This window comes from Marmota flaviventris, chromosome 7, assembly GCF_047511675.1.
Source record: "Marmota flaviventris isolate mMarFla1 chromosome 7, mMarFla1.hap1, whole genome shotgun sequence".
NCBI classification, from domain to species: Eukaryota; Metazoa; Chordata; class Mammalia; order Rodentia; family Sciuridae; genus Marmota; species Marmota flaviventris.
Genome location: NC_092504.1, coordinates 47156248 through 47167176, shown reverse-complemented (window position 1 = coordinate 47167176; position 10929 = coordinate 47156248). Strand labels below are relative to the sequence as shown.

General features: G+C 35.0%; 1 non-coding gene and 1 pseudogene across 1 annotated transcript; one reads left to right on the top strand and one right to left on the bottom strand.

Annotated features, from left to right (window-relative positions):
* Positions 1–2308: 2308 nt before the first annotated feature.
* Positions 2309–2790, top strand: LOC114102078 (elongation factor 1-beta pseudogene; annotated as a pseudogene).
* A 7446-nt stretch (positions 2791–10236) lies between these two features.
* LOC114102103 (U6 spliceosomal RNA) lies at positions 10237–10343 on the bottom strand. Its single transcript, XR_003584435.1, has one exon. It is a non-coding gene; the product is annotated as a U6 spliceosomal RNA (small nuclear RNA).
* Positions 10344–10929: the final 586 nt, after the last annotated feature.

Here is a 10929-nt window from a genome sequence, read left to right as displayed (position 1 = left end):
TTGTTAGTTTAACCATGCTAATGTATTTCTTTCATGTCAGTTATATTGTCCAGTAAGTTATAATGAGTTTAGGTGTCTATAAACATCTAGATGGCAACACTGAAAAGTTGACTGTGATATTCTGGAGAGAAAGCTACTGGAGAGATAACTGAAGGTTACAGATAGAGAAGAGGATCAATATATATCAAAGAGAGGGAAGTGCAAGAATAGGAACAAGCAAATTAATCAGTGAAGCTAACTTTACCATGACTTTAAAATTTTTTACTATGATGCAATTTTTACTGTGAGAAATATTTTGTATGTTTTGGTCAGGTATACATTCAAAGTTACAATAATCTACAAATATGCATACTCACTGCACACACACATACACAAATGTGTTGACTAACAATGCAAAATATAGCTAGTGTAATGCATTTTACATTTAAAAGTCTATTCTATGTCATAAAGAAAAAAAAAAAAAAAACAAACTCCTAATGGGGGAGGCTATGCATATGTTGGAGGAAGGGGGATATGGGAAAGCTCTCTATCTTCTGCTTCTCTGCTGTGAACCTAAAACTGTTCTAAAAAACAATGTCTATTAAAGTTGGAAACAAATGAAACAACCAACCCAAAAAACTCTTGAATGTCTGGTAGTAATTCATTCATGGCTACCATGAAGCCTTGATCTGGCTTTTGGAAAATATTTCTACATAGAAAAGTAGTAGGCTTGTGCTATTAAGACCTGGAAGGGGTTTTAAAGCATGATTAATCAAATGCAGCAGAGAGATAAGATGATGATTAAAGGCCTTGCTTGGATTTAATAACCAAAAAGTGATAAAAATGAGGTGATTATTGCTGTGCTGATTCTAGTGACTACTAGTGGGATGAAACTAGACTGCTAAGGATAAAGGAATGATGAAGACAAAAAGATTATCTCTCTAAAAGCCTGCTTTACAGATTTGTAAACTGATTCATAAAGGATAAGAAATTTCCCCAAATTTGCATAGCTCATGGTGACAGAACCAGGATTGAAACCTATTCTTATCATGCTCTAAATCTACAGTTTCCCCATCAGTAACAAGAGGGCATAGCTGATGAAACCTGTGGTGGGATTGATGCTATGCCTCATATCCTGTTTCCCATTACCTTTTCTCTGTTCCTCTAGCTACATCCTTCATTTGAACATCTATTGAATGGTATTTCTTGTACTTACAACCTAGTTTTCAAATATAGTTGGCCCTCAGTTATCCACTGGTTTCACATCTGCAATTCAATCAACTGCCAATCAAAAATAATTTTTAAAAATTGCATCTGTACAGACTTTTATCTTGCCATTACCCCCTGCACAATACAGTGTAACAACTATTTACATAGCATTTACATCGTATTAAGTACTATAGGTAATCTTAGGATGACAAAGTATACAGGAATATAAACTTAGGCTATTAGCAAATATTATGTTATTTTAAAGGGACTTGAGCATCTACAGATTTTGGTAACTGCAGGTTATCCTGGAACCAATCTTTCCAGAGAAATTTAACAGAAATCTGTAAAGCTTGTTATTCTAATTATATTATGTATCTTATCTGTATCACTAGGCTTTTCACTTTGTATTTCAGTGGAATATAGTGTTCTATTATTTTGTTGATGATTAGGGTCAGGGTTATTATAGTCCCTGTTATTTTGGATCTGAAATATTCCCCAAAGTTCATGTGCTAAAAGCTTGGTTGCCAGCTTGTGTTGTTATTGGGAGGTGGTGTAAACTTCAGGAGGTAGGACAATGTTAGAGGAAGTAGGTTACTGGGCCAGTCCTCTGAAGACTGTATTTTATCCCTAGCCCCTTTCTTTCTTTCTCTTAGTCTCTTTTGGTTTCTGGCCACTATGAGTGAGCAGCTTTGCCCCCTGCCCCCCAAACACACCATAATGTTATCTGACTTATCACGGTCCCATAGTACCACGTTGCTATGGACTGAACTCTGAAAGCCTGAGCCAACATAAATCTTTCCCACTTTAAATTATTTTTCTAAGGTATTTTGTTACAGTTACTGAAGTTGAGTAATACACTCCCCCCACAGCACTTAGCATAACACCTTGTACTCACTGTTCAATAATCCTTTCTTTCTCTCTGACCACTTGTGCCCTTTCCTTCTGTTACTCTCTGGCTTCCAGTTATACCCAACACGAATGATTTTGGAGGCCTGAAAATCCAGCTGAACTGGTGTTCAATGATTACCTGATAGACAAGAGCTATAAAGGGTGGTGCAAACACAGGCAGATGGGGCAGTATGTGAAGCAGGCTCTGGCCAGGGCTTGCTGGCACTGACATAATCACATCATGTCTTATGAGAAAGAAAAGGCCAACCTGGCAGGAGTGAAGAAAGCTTTGGTCAAGTATAGCTCTGCCAATGTGGAAGATGCCATAGAAACTGGTGCTAAGGGTAGTAATAGTTAAACACCAATCTCACTGGATATGATAAAGAGGAGGAAAGTGAAGAGGCAAAGGAGAGAATGTCTGGCACAGTGAGAGTCAAAGAAAGACAAAAACCTGTGCTTGTTGCCAAGTCTTATTTATCTTTGGATAATGAGACAGATATGGCAAAATTAAAGGAGTGTATGAGAATCATTTATGCAGACAGCTTGGTCTGGGTATCCTGTATTCTAGTTCTGGTGGGATATGAAATTAAGATACTTTAAATACAGAGTATAGTAGAAGATGATGAAGTCAGCACAGACACACTACAGGAGCAGGTCACTGCTCTTGAGGAATATATACAGTTCATGGACATGGCTGCCTTCAATAATATCTAAATTCCAACCTGGATCTTTGCCCTTAAATAAAAGCTTGAAAAATAAAAGTTTAAAAAAAACACTCAACAAACATTTGTTGTGTAAACAAAAGCACTATATACTTCTTAGTCTTTGAAAAGAGAGTTGCTTTAGGAATTCATGTCAACTGCTTATCTCAGAGTGATTGACATGTGCTATACAGTTAATAATTAATATTAACCTTTTCACTGTTCATTCTATTTTTGTCAAAACTTAATAGGCATGTAGTTTTTTTAAATATTTTTTTTTCTAAGTGGCATGATCTTTATCTTTTCTGCTTTTTTCCCCCCACAAAGTACCTCTAAGTTAACTTGGCTAATTAGAAGAAATATTTTTTTCTTTTAATGACCAAATGATACCCTGTGCTTCATTATACTTGACCTTCTTTTGTACCTTCACTATTATTTCCTACCAGATTGGAGCAAGTCTGTCTAAGAACTAAAGGACTCTGCAAATGCATCATAAATATCCTGATGATTACAGCAATTTTTTCATTTTGTAGGTGTGAAAATCTAGTGATAATTGGTCATATTAAAACTGCATTTTTTATTTGTGGTTTAGATTTGTGTTTCATTTTAGTTAGTGTTTTTATAGGAGCTGCAAAATTTTATAGACTAAATATACATCTTGAAGCTTGAAGTTCCAAATTTAATTTGTCTGTAATTAAAAACTTTCTTGTTTTATGAATTTTTAAATCTAGCCTTATGAAGCCCAGTCAGGTTTAATGTGGTTTCTTAAGCAAAGATTCTTTGCATCTTTTACATTCTTAACATTATTCTGAAGAAACCCCTTCTTTCTTAAAGTACAAGAAGGAAATATTGGGAAACCATATTTTTCCTGAGCAGCAATATCTGAGGAATAAAGGTGTTGGTTGACTCTAAAATAATTCTTTTTCAGGAATTTTAAATTCTGTTCATAATGCATGTATTATCCTTCTTTGAATAAAAAGAGGAAAAAGGCAGTTTAGTGCTTACTCTGTCATTTAGAATGCTGGGTACTTCTATCATAAGTGTACCTTTGAAAAATCAATAGTTTTTTCAATAGTTAGTATATATTATACAAAATTCTAAATCTATAAATTAAATTTAGTGAAAATTATCTTCTTTTACCCACATTCTTTCAGATACTTTTGTTTTCTTGGAATCAATATTTCTTTTTTTCCTTGTATATTTTTCAGGAATATCTGTATAAGCATTAAGTTTGAAATCAGATCTTTTATTAGTACAAAATATTTACTCTTGTTAGTTGTAAAGAGTACAAAGCTTTAGGCAAAAAAAAAAGGGTTAATGTGATTATCTCAAATATTTGTCTCTTTGGGGTTGTGTATCTTTAATGTCCTGCAAATCATAGGGTACTAGAAAACTCATGGTCTTTGGTATGCTATAGGCCTGGAATTTGGAAAGTTAGTCCTTGAACATTAGTTGAATTCTTAGAACTTAAGTTTGCTTATTTGGAATTCAACTGCATAAAATTACACACTGCAGGGCAGAAGGAGTATCTTTTTTTTTTTTTTTAAGAGAGAGAGAGAGACAGAGAGAGAGAGAGGGAGAATTTTAATATTTATTTTTTTAGTTATCGGCGGACACAACATCTTTGTTTGTATGTGGTGCTGAGGATCAAACCCGGCCCGCACGCATGCCAGGCGAGCGCACTACCGCTTGAGCCACATCCCCAGCCCGGAAGGAGTATCTTTATGTCAGGCTACCCTGTGTATGGTCCATGGTTTATTACTTCTTTGACACTGGGAAAATTATTTAAATATCTCTGTGTGCTACATTCTTTATCAATATCATGGGGATATTAATACTAATTTTATGGATATATTGAAAAATAAATGACAAATTACATGTGCTAGCTGTTAGTATCAAATACTATTTAGTAATTTGTATGAGTGGGGTTGATTAAATAAATTAGATACTATCTGCAAAATACTTGACACACACCCTATTTACCAGTAACATGTTGCTTTATAAATCAAAACAGTATACTGAGGAATAAACTTTATAAATCAAAACAGTATACTGAGGAATAAGCTGGATATATAATTTTTGTATGTGAAGTTAAAATAATAGAAATTTGATTTAATAAAAAGCTTAGAGTTGGGGCTGGGGTTGTGGCTCTGTGGTAAAGTGCTCACCCTAGCACGTGCAAGGCTCTGAGTTCGATCCTCAGCACCACATATAAATAAATAAAATAAAGGTATTGTGTCCAACTACAACTAAAAATAAATAAATAAATAAATATTAAATAAAAAATAAATAAATATTTTGAAAAAGATTACAGTTGAACAGTCTCTTTTGTTTTCAGTGATCCATGAAAATGGTGGTTACGATATATTAGATTTTTTTTTTTTTTTTGTGTGTGTGTGTGTGATGCTGGGGATTGAACCCAGGGCCTTGTGCATGTAAGGCAAGCACTCTACCAACTGAGCTGTATCCCTGGCTCAACATATTAGAAATTAATTGTTTCATTTATTTATGTTTGCAAAATATTTTTCTTTGTTCCATGATAAGAAATAAGGAAGGTTAGAGAAAGGAGAATGGTACCTTCATAGATTATAGAATAAAATATATAGTCAATTTTTATATAAAAGGGTAAAAATGATAGCTGCTCTTAGAGGAAAAAAAGTATTTTATATAAGGAATACTCTTTTTTTATTGGTTATTCAAAACATTACAAAGCTCTTCACATATCATATTTCATACATTCGATTCAAGTGGGTTATGAGCTCCCATTTTTACCCCAAATACAGATTGCAGAATCACATCGATTACACATCCACATTTTTACATAATGCCATATTAGTAACTGTTGTATTCTGAAACCTTTCCTATCCTCTACTATCTCCCCCTCCCCTCCCGTCCCATCTTCTCTCTCTACCCCATCTGCTGTAATTTAATTCTCTCCCTTGTTTTTTTTTCCCTTTCCCCTCACAACCTCTTATATGTAATTTTGTATAACAATGAGGGTCTCCTTCCATTTCCATGCAATTTCCCTTTTCTCTCCCTTTCCCTCCCACCTCATGTCTCTGTTTAATGTTAATCTTTTCCTCATGCTCTTCCTCCCTGCTCTGTAATTAGTTTCTCTCATTATATCAAAGAAGACATTTGGCATTTGTTTTTTTAGGGATTGGCTAGCTTCACTTAGCAATAATCTGCTCTAATGCCATCCATTTCCCTGCAAATTCCATGATTTTGTCATTTTTAGTGCTGTGTAATACTCCATTGTGTATACATGCCACATTTTTTTTATCCATTCATCTATTGAAGGGCATCTGGGTTGGTTCCGCAGTCTAGCTATTGTGAATTGTGCTGCTATGAACATCTATGTGGCAGTATCCCTGTAGGATGCTCTTTTAAGGTCTTCAGGGAATAGTCCCAGAAGGGCAATAGCTGGGTCAAATGGTGGTTCCATTCCCAGCTTTCCCAGGAATCTCCATACTGCTTTCCAAATTGGCCGCACAAATTTGCAGTCCCACCAGCAATGTACAAGAGTACCCTTTTCCCCACATCCTCGCCAGCACTTATTGTTGTTTGACTTCAGAATGGCTGCCAATCTTACTGGAGTGAGATGGTATCTTAGGGTGGTTTTGATTTGGATTTCTCTGACAGCTAGAGATGGTGAGCATTTTTTCATGTACTTGTTGATTGATTGTATGTCATCCTCTGAGAAGTGTCTGTTCAGGTCTTTGGCCCATTTGTTGATTGGGTTATTTGTTATCTTATTGTTTAATTTTTTGAGTTCTTTGTATACTCTGGATATTAGGGCTCTATCTGAAGTGTGAGGAGTAAAAATTTGTTCCCAGGACGTAGGCTCCCTATTTACCTCTCTTATTGTTTCTTTTGCTGAGAAAATACTTTTTAGTTTGAGTAAGTCCCATTTGTTGATTCTGGTTATTAACTCTTGTGCTATGGGTGTCCTATTAAGGAATTCGGAGCCCGACCCCACAATATGTAGATCGGAGCCAATTTTTTCTTCTATCAGGTGCAGGGTCTCTGATTTGATATCAAGCTCCTTGATCCATTTTGAGTTAACTTTTGTGCATGGCGAGAGAAAGGGATTCAGTTTCATTTTGTTGCATATGGAATTCCAGTTTTCCCAGCACCATTTGTTGAAGATGCTATCCTTCCTCCATTGCATGCTTTTAGCCCCTTTATCAAATATAAGAAAGTTGTAATTTTGTGGATTGGTCTCTGTGTCCTCTATTTTGTACCATTGGTCCACCGGCCTGTTTTGGGACCAGTACCATGCTGTTTTTGTTACTATTGCTCTGTAGTACAGTTGAAATCTGGTATCGCTATACCACCTGATTCACACTTCCTGCTTCGAATTGCTTTTGCTATTCTGGGTCTTTTGTTTTTCCATATGAATTTCATGATTGTTTTATCTATTTCTACAAGAAATGCCGTTGGGATTTTGATTGGCATTGCATTAAACCTATAGAGAACTTGGGTAATATTGCCATTTTGATGATATTGGTTCTTCCTATCCATGAACAGGGTATATTTTTCCATCTTCTATGGTCTTCTTCTATTTCTCTCTTTAGGGTTCTGTAGTTTTCATTGTATAAATCTTTCACCTTTTTGTTAGGTTGATTCCCAAGTATTTTATTTTTTTTGAGGATATTGTGAATGGGGTGGTTGTCCTCATTTCCATTTCAGAAGATTTGTCCCTGATATACAGGAATGCCTTTGATTTATGCGTGTTGATTTTATATCCTGCCACTTTGCTGAATTCACTTATTAGCTCTAGTAGTTTCTTTGTTGACCCTTTTGGGTCTGTTAGATATAGTATCATATCATCCGCAAATAGTGATAATTTAAGTTCTTCTTTTCTTTTTTATGCCTTTAATTTCTTTTGTGTGTCTAATTGCTCTGGCTTGTATTTCGAGGACTAAATTGAATAGAAGTGGTGAGAGAGGGCATCCCTGTCTTGTTCCAGATTTTAGAGGGAATGCCTTCAGTTTTTCTCCATTCAGAATGATGCTAGCCTGAGGCTTAGCATATATAGCTTTTATAATGTTGAAGTAAGTTCCTGTTATCCCTCGTTTTTCTAGTGTTTTGAACATAAAGGGATGCTGAACTTTGTTGAATGCTTTTTCTGCATCTATCGAGATGATCATGTGGTTCTTATGGTTAAGTCTATTGATGTGGTGAATAACATTTTTTAATTTCCGTATATTGAACCAGCCTTGCATCCCATGGATGAATCCTACTTGATCATGGTGCACAATTTTTTTGATATACTTTTGTATTCGATTCGCCAGGATTTTATTGAGGATTTTTGCATCTAAGTTCACTAGAGATATTGGTCTGTTGTTTTCTTTCTTTGAAGTGTCTTTGTCTGGTTTTGGGATCAGGGTGATGTTGGCCTCATAGAATGAATTTGGAAGAGCTCCTTCTTTTTCTATTTCTTGAAATAACTTGAAAAGTATTGGTATTAATTCTTCTTTGAAGGTTTTGTAAAACTCTGCTGTATATCCATCTGGTCCAGGGCTTTTCTTGGTTGGTAGTCTTTTGATGGCTTCTTATATTTCCTCCTTTGTTATTGGTCTGTTTAAATTTTGTGTATCTTCCTGACTCAATCTGGGCAAATCATATGACTTAAGAAATTTATCGATATCTTCACTATCTTCTATTTTATTGGAATATAGGGTTTCAAAATAATTTCTAATTATCTTCTGTGTTTTTGTAGTGTCTGTTGTGATATTGCCTTTTTCATCCCGTATGTTAGTAATTTGAGCTCTCTCTCTTCTTCTCCTCGTTAGCATGGCTAAGGGTCTGTCGATCTTATTTAGTTTTTCAAAGAAACAACTTTTAGTTTTATCAATTTTTTCAATGTTTTTTTTTGTTTCAATTTCGTTGATTTCCACTCTGATTTTAATTATTTCTTGCCTTCTACTACATTTGCTGTTGTTTTGCTCTTCATTTTTTAGGGTTTTGAGATGAAATGTGAGTTCATTTATTTGTTGGTTTTTTCTTTTTTTGAGGAATGAGCTCCAGGAAATGAATTTCCCTCTTAAAACTGCTTTCATTGTGTCCCATAGATACCGATATGTTGTGTCTGTATTTTCACTTATCTCCAAGAATTTTTGGTTTCCTCCTTTATGACTTCTGTAACCCATTGATCATTCAGTAACATATTGTTCATTTTCCAGGTGATGCAGGATTTTTCATTCCTTTTTTTATCATTGATTTCCAGTTTCATTCCATTATGATCAGATAAGATGCATGGTATTATCTCCACACCTTTATATTTACTAAGAGTTGCCCTATGACATAATATATGGTCTATCTTTGAGAAGGATCCATGTGCTGCTGAGAATAATGTGTATCCACTTGATGATGGTTGATATATTCTATATATGTCGGTTAAGTCTAGGTTATTGATTGTGTTATTGAGTTCTATAGTTTCTTTATTCAGCTTTTGTCTGGAGGATCTGTCCAACGGAGAGAGCGGTGTGTTGAAGTCACCCATAATTATTGTGTTGTGGTCTATTTGACTCTTGAACTTGAGGAGAGTTTATGAACGTCGCAGCACCATTGTTTGGTGCATACCTATTGATAATTGTTATGTCTGGTTGGTGGATGGTTCCTTTTAACAGTATATAGTGTCCTTCTTTATCCCTTTTGATTAACTTAGTTTTGAAGTTGATTTTATTCTATATGAGTATGGCCACTCCTGCTTGCTTCCGAGGACCATGTGAGTGGTATGATTTTCCCAACCTTTCACCTTCAGCCTGTGTATGTCTTTTCCTGTCAGATGAGTCTCCTGAAGGCAGCATATTATTGGATTTGTTTTTTTTAATCCAGGTTACTAGCCTATGTCTCTTGATTGGTGAATTTAAGCCATTAACATTTAAGGTTACTATTGATATATGGTTTGTACTTCCCATCATGCTTGTTTATTTATTTATTTTAATATGGCTAGTTTTTCCTTTTTGGTTATTTTTATTCCCTTCCCTTTACTGAGTTATCTCCCACTGTTATTTTTGGGCACTATTTTTCAATTCCTCTTCTTGTAGTGTTTTCTAAAAATTCCTTGCAGTGCTGGTTTTCTGGCTGTGAATTCTTTTAACTTTTGTTTATTGTGAAATATTTTAATTTCATTGTCAAATCTGAAGCTTAATTTTGCTGGATACAGTATTCTTGGTTGAAATCCATTATTTTTTCAGCATTTGAAATACGTTGTTCCAGGATCTTCTCGCTTTCAACGTCTGTGATGAAAAATCAGCTGTTACCCTAATTGGTTTACCCCTGAATGTAATCTGCCTCCTTTCTCTTGTAGCTTTTAATAGTCTCCCCTTGTTCTGTATGTTGGGTATCTTCATAATTATGTGTCTTGGAGTTGGTCTATTACGGTTTTGAATGTTTGGGGTCCTGTAGGCTTCCAGGATTTGGCAATCCATTCCATCTTTCATATCTGGGAAAAAATATGGAATGCTTCATGAATTTGCGTGTCATCCTTGCGCAAGGGCCATGCTAATCTTCTCTGTATCGTTCCAATTTTAGTATATGTGCTGCCGAAGCGAGCACAAAGGAATACTCTTAATAAGCAACTAGGTGGGGAGAAGGAAGTCAAAACTGGAGGTTTTTGAGGTTTAGTAGAGAAAAAGTTACAAAGTAGATTCGATAAAACTTGAGGGAAGAACAACATGACCAGATTCTGTAACTACTAAAGAAAAGATAAATCAACATTTTTTGAAAAACAGCTGATTTTATATATTTTTTATTTATATAGCATGGATTTTCAGTCTTTAGTAAAATCTCTTGCATAAAATTATTTTGGCAGTTATACAGGAAAACAGCTAAATTCTACTTGTCAATGTTATTTTAAGAGTGGGCAGTGAAAGGAAATTATCAATGTATTGAGTTATTCAAGTGCACATATGAGAACCACCCTCTATCCTTACTATTCATTCAAATTTTGGGTTTCATAACCATTGGACTGGAATTTTCATTTGTTATCCTGATTTTAACAAGCAGGGAGGTCCAAGTTAATACCTGGGTTATAGACTGTGAGAAAGTACTTCTTGACAAACATATTATGAATTTTCTTTCTGTGCCCAAACAAGTTATCCTATATTAAGGGGCTTATAATAATACACATTTATTATCTATA